The sequence below is a fragment of the Octopus bimaculoides genome, chromosome 18 (genome assembly GCF_046866305.1).
Source record: "Octopus bimaculoides isolate indiv1 chromosome 18, ASM4686630v1, whole genome shotgun sequence".
NCBI lineage: Eukaryota > Metazoa > Mollusca > Cephalopoda > Octopoda > Octopodidae > Octopus > Octopus bimaculoides.
In genome coordinates this window covers 19,550,889-19,557,257 of record NC_142945.1, presented here as the reverse complement: position 1 = coordinate 19,557,257, position 6,369 = coordinate 19,550,889, and the positions used below count along the sequence as shown (strand labels likewise).

General features: G+C 32.6%; 1 non-coding gene across 1 annotated transcript; it reads left to right on the top strand.

Moving 5' to 3' along the window:
• The first annotated feature begins 4,600 nt into the window (after nucleotides 1-4,600).
• Trnae-uuc (transfer RNA glutamic acid (anticodon UUC)) lies at nucleotides 4,601-4,672 on the top strand. Its single transcript has one exon. It is a non-coding gene; the product is annotated as a tRNA-Glu (tRNA).
• Nucleotides 4,673-6,369: the final 1,697 nt, after the last annotated feature.

The window sequence follows — 6,369 nt, the reverse complement described above, 5'->3', positions numbered from 1 at the left end:
ACCCTTTCCTTTAACTTTTTTTCCAAAATTTTTTGGATCTGTTACGTTGTAAAATTAAGGTAACCACCAGCATTGTTTATTTCATTTTATTGCAAATTCGTATTCTACGATGTTTAAAGCATAGAGATCCGAAGAAATCACGGTTTTGGGCATACCAGATAATTTTTCACTCTATTCTATAGAAATACTGTTCAAGTCTGGCTGTCTAAATTCGTAGGAAAGTAACAAATGGAAATATATACCCAAATGAACGTGGAATTTATTCAAATACCATTAATTACTTTCGGTTAGGTAGAAGAAACTCAACTTTTAGAAATGAGCAAATACTGTGTTGCTACGTTAATGCCTTACCTAAGGGAACGAACTTGGTAAATTTAGATCACTTTAAAGCAGGCAGTTTGTATCATAGAACGAGCGACGGTCGCATGCAGGTTAGAATTAAAAGAGATAATTCTTTCTCAAATGAGTCGCGAAATAAGTACATCGAGGAATGGCTCAAACCAAAATCGAATCTTCCAAAGAAAAAGACCAATGAAACAATTTGTAAATTTGTAGTAATTATTTTTAGGGTGGAAGGTAGTGGGTACCAATAAAAAGTGATCAAAATTTCATAGTAATTTCTTTTCCAAACATCAGCTTGATAATAATAGCACAGATATTATTTCGAAAACCAATTAAAATAGAGATAATTTTTTTCAATTTCATCACCCCTAGCATCGCTGAAAGTATTCCAGTATATCTCAAAACAAAACAGCGAGATACAAGTAAGATTTACTGTATTTTTTACTTCAAGAATTTTTTTTTTATTTACAAATGTTCACTGCTTTACAGAAACTATCTCAGCTAATGACCGTCTCTAAATGCGTTAAAAACACTTGAACATAGTCAGAACGCTATTTCAGAAAATTATCTCCGTTCTCTTTGAGAGTATAAAAGACAAATTTAGCTAGAGCAAAATGAGTAAGACAAGATAAAATTTACCTCTCCAGAAATACGTTTGAGAAAAATTTCATACACATCAATATCCATCTTTAGATATCAGAAATGCAACAAATATCTAAAATATCTTAGTCAAGTTGAAAAGAGGGTCTTAGAAAAATGGTACATGTTATGAAATTAACGAAACTTGACTAAATCTAAACACTCAGCATAAAATATTTTCTATAGCTTCTTCGCGATCTGCTGGAGTAAATCGACCCCAGGACTTATTCTTTGGAAGCCTAGTACTTATTCTATCGATCTGTTTTGCCGAACCGCTAAGTTACGGGGACGTAACCACACCAGCATCGGTTGTCAAGCGATGTTGGGGGGACAAACACAGACACAAACATATACACATATACACGACGGGCTTCTTTCAGTTTCCGTCTACCAAATCCACTCACAAGAAAAGAAGAGATAATTAATGTGTGGTGATAAAACACAATTAGTATCATGAACCAAACAAGAGAATCTCTAAACGATCGATCGACCTGGTAAAAATAGCAACCAAATCTCCTTCCAATCTGGGAGACACAGAAAAATGTAATCCTTAATATAAACAAAAGGGAAGGTGACGGCCAGAACACCTTTGATTGAGAGTCTGCTCGATTAGGGGCTAAACAACAACCGTAATGCAACCAAAAGCACCTAATTCTTACTCAAATTACACAATTACATTTTATCGTCTTAAGAAAAAGGAAGGACACATTGGATCATGAAGTACGCTTCACGTCCCCAAAAAAATATTAAGAGAAAAGAGAAATGAAAATAAAAGGGATGTTTACAGCTACAAGCCTTTGATCAGGACTGAGCGAGAATTAACATAACTATAATACCTATAGAATTAAAAACAAAGTCGTCAAACCTTACGAAAGTAACAATTAAAATTGTTTACATTCTATCTCTGTCATACATGAATAGCTTTTCTTTTTAATAAAACTAAAAGCTTCAGTAACAAAATAATGTAATTCTGTCTTTATGGAACTTGGCACCAAAAACCTTTCCATCACTGATAGGATTATTGACTTTTGCCTTTTTCTTTTTAACCTTTTCTATTAGTCTTTCAAGACTAATTAGGCGCAATATTATATAAATTTCTCCACAACTAACCAAATCACTTATAAACTTAATTTCATTATTTGATTTTTCCCCCCTCTGGTACTGATATTCAGCAAATAAATAATTTGTATGCTTATTTATTCAGATTGTATTTTGTCTTTTTTTTTTTGTCATATTTAAATAAATAGTGGTTTACTTAAGAAAAGCAAACAAAACTTTTGTTGTGGCTTTCTTTATCCGAATATTCGATTTAAAACTCCAAAAGAGCCTTAAACAACAGCTTGCTCTAACTTAATTAACATAGGGCGGGAATTTTCTTCCCGTGAAATTCACTTTACAAATATTAGCGCAATAACGTTGAAACAGGATATAAGATGTTTATATAGATAGATAGATAGATTATAATGATTGGGTTTTTTTTCATAAATATTTTCTACTTATTTTTTTAAATTTTAAAGAAAGAAATTTTGAAAATCCGGGTAAGTAACACGAGTGCTGATGCATGTTTAGTAAAGATAAATTAATCAAGAAATTAAGGGACCATCAGCGCCCGTCGGTCTCAACCCGTGGGTAAATTTATCCGCTGGGGATAGAACTACAAAGAATAGTTCGTATAATACCTGATCATACGATATTATAGAAATTTATAGTTATTAAAAATAAAATATTTTTTAAGATTACGCATCCTTTTTGATGACAGAGGTCATGCACATTGGTCACATAACGACAGGCGGGGGAGGCACGAAAGCGTGACAAATTGTGATGGTGTCCGGTAAAATAAATCTCCCGGTAATTTACATCACGAGCTGATACGTCGGTAAATGTTATGTTGTTTTTGTTTTTTCTTGTCTTGCAGTAAATAATAATAAATTGCGAAACATTATTCACGGTTGTTTTGTTTTGATTTTTATTTGCAGAGTAAATATATCAAATTTTACTAATAATGAAAAAAGAAATTCAAAGACACAAAAAAAATAATTTTTGATATTAAATTTACTATAAATATTCGTGAAAAAAAAAATTCATGTTTAATTCTGAAAATAGAATCACAAATTATTGCAATTTAGAGAATGGATAATGCTTCTTTCTTTTTTATATATTGGAAGGAAGAAATATTTATAAAAGACAAAATATGAACAATGACACGTTTAAAAGATCCAATAATTCACAACTTTGGATATCCATTGACGATACGCGGAATTTTCGCTGGACTACCTTTATATTCTCTTGTGTGAAATTTCTGCACCAGTGATATATTGTTCGATTTTTACTTCGTTTCTTGATTGATTTTTTTCCCTACGATTTCTAAAAGTTTTCATATTATATGATGGAATGAATTCATTGAAATATACCCACTTTTCTGAAAGTTATGAAGAAACAAAGTTGACTTATGTTAATTATTCGAAACTTCTCTCTCTCTCCCACACCTGCGGGGTTTTTTTTTTGGGGGGGGGGTGACAACAAATTCCAATGTAATCATAATTTAACCATCTGAAAGGCATTTGTAGAAAATGTCATTAAAAAATATCCATTTTTCTGAAAGTTATTAGGAAACAAATTGTGGAGGGGGCACGCTGCTGTAGACATGCCGATTTTATAAAAAAAATATCTTTTTCGTTGTTAATAAAATGCGTCGTATTTATTCTGCGAATAAAAACTAAATCATATCAAGCAACGTAATTTACTCTGCGGACAAAAGATAAAACAAAGCCCGGGGGTGACTTGACAAACGATGTACTTGAAATGTACATCGATGTTGTGTAGCTCGTGATAATTACCTTGTGATAAAATTACAGATGATGTATTTTACCACGATGTAATTGCTTGCACGTGAACTGATTTTGATCAGTGCCGTCTAAAAGTATGGGCACATTGAACAGTTATCGCGGGCATATGGGGAGGGGGAGCAATTGTAATCTATGTAGGCTGTGACTTGCTGACAATAAATAAATACTATAGGGCCCAATTTATTGAATTGCCCGCGGGTCTATAACGCTGTTAAAATGGCCTTTTTGTAATGCTATATTTCTGCCTGGCAATGAAAGGGCTTAAATAATAGTGGAAACGTTGAAAAACACTAAGTACACGATTGACGACATGCAACAAATAGCGGCCAAATTCCCTCAAATTACATGCTACTGTCTTGAAGTAAAAGTCTATTTCCTGATATACATAAAGAGAGGATGGTCACAACCTTGATCATAAGTCTATTCAGTCAAGACTGGCCTGAGGTTTAACAGCCTCAGCTAAATTACAGGCAATTCTAACGATATGCAATATGGCTGAAGGGAAATACCTGCGAATAACCTGTAAGGATAATGATTGCACATGACTGCATGAAAACGCTCAGTTCCACACCCTGTTAAGAGAAAAATTATATATTGGCTCTATATATTGAGAAATAATTCAATAGAACAGTTGAGCATTAAAATACGGTCTATTAATTAATATATAATATTTATTTTGATCAATTTCATGTCTATTTAGCATTAAACGACTGTCTTAGCTGAGAAATTATTTTCCTTTTATAAATTTATATTTTGCAATATTTCATCAAGTATCCCATGTGGTCTAGTGGTTAGGATTCCTGGCTTTCACCCAGGCGGCCCGGGTTCGATTCCCGGCATGGGAACTTGTTTTTTTTTTTTTTTTTTTTTCTTTGAACGAAAATTTTTTATTTCTACTGCTCGCAATTGATTTAAAATAGGCTATCATTTTAGAAACAAATGTCATATTTCTGTTTTCATCGAATCATGTAAGGAGTAGTTTTTAAATCTACTCAGAATCGAAAAGATAATTTTACAAAATGATCTTTGATTTTGTCACTGGAGAGTAACAGCTGATTGAATTATAGAAAGAGGAAAGAAAAGCTTTATTCATTATCAACTACTATTTCTCTGAAACAAAGGAAAAGGCGCTCTCACGATGCTTGTTTTTTGATGGATTGGTTGGATGAGATTTTATCAACTAAGAGAATTTTTTTAAAGAAAAATAACGTTATCCCCGATATATGCCAGGAAAGACTTCCTTTTGTACACCCCACCCATAATTTTTTTTTGAAAAATTGATTTCGTACCATGCCTAATAATAGTAAAGATGAGAAAGTCATAAAAATTAAGAATTTCTATTTAAAAAAGACTTCGTTTCTGTATTATGTATATTCATGTCGCAATCTGCCTAACCTTAAGGTCTAAATTGCCTAACTCTATGAAATTTGCCTAACCTTTGGACATGAATATACATACTTCAGAAACGAAGTTTTTTTTTTTAATAGAAATTCATAATATTTATGACTTTTTCATCATTATTATTGTAAGACATGATAGGAAATCAATTTTCCACCATGTGTAATATTTTTTTAAAAATTTATAGTGAGGTACAAAAGGAAGGCTTTCCATGTATGTATGTGTATGTATATATATATATATATATATATATATATATAACCTCGTGGGCATCTGTACCATTTTCCTCTTTCTCCGTTCTTCCATTCTCCGAACTTTCCATCTTTCCGACGAAGGGCTACGCCCGAAATGTCATACACTCTCTCTTTCCTTTCCTGAGCGTCCAATAATACTATCCATATCACGTCCTCACTTTGTTGTTTTTTTTAACTATATATATGTATATTTGTTTTTCGTCTGTCCCTACACCCTCACTATTGTCTTGGGAAATGGGTGGGGAAAAACTGAACCAAAGTAGTAATACGAGCACCAACAATTTGACCTCTTTCAAAGTTTGATAGATCTGTCATTTTAATGAATCTTAATTACTTTTTTCGGATGGTATCTGAAAAGAAATAGCAATTTTAGCAAAACATGTTAAGCAACACTAATAATAAATCAAAAAAACATAAAAATAGACAAGCTTTTGACAGTTGTATAGATATTTCAAAATTATGATGCTAGATGTTTCCATTATTTTGTCCAGCCTCTGTATATTATATTTATCTGGATGAAAATTTACTTCTTCTGCTAAGGGAATTATTCCCTAACCCATGCCAGTATTGAAGATGAACGTTAAATGGAGATGATGGTGTGTGTGTGTGCTCTCATAATAGCTCGTCATGCCTTTTTTCTGCTCAGCCCAAGTAAGAATGTGTGAACCTATCATTTTGTCCATATTTCTCCACAACAATATCACAATACTCTCCAGTACACTGCATTGCAATTCAACACACTTCACACCTATAATCCTTATATTACCGAACATGTATAAGCCTCTTACTTTCAGCCTCTTCTCAATGAACAGGGTGGGCCAAAAGTCATGCACAAAACAAGTTCTATATGCTCTGGAATTGTCAAAGGCATGCTTCAATTTTTCTAAAAT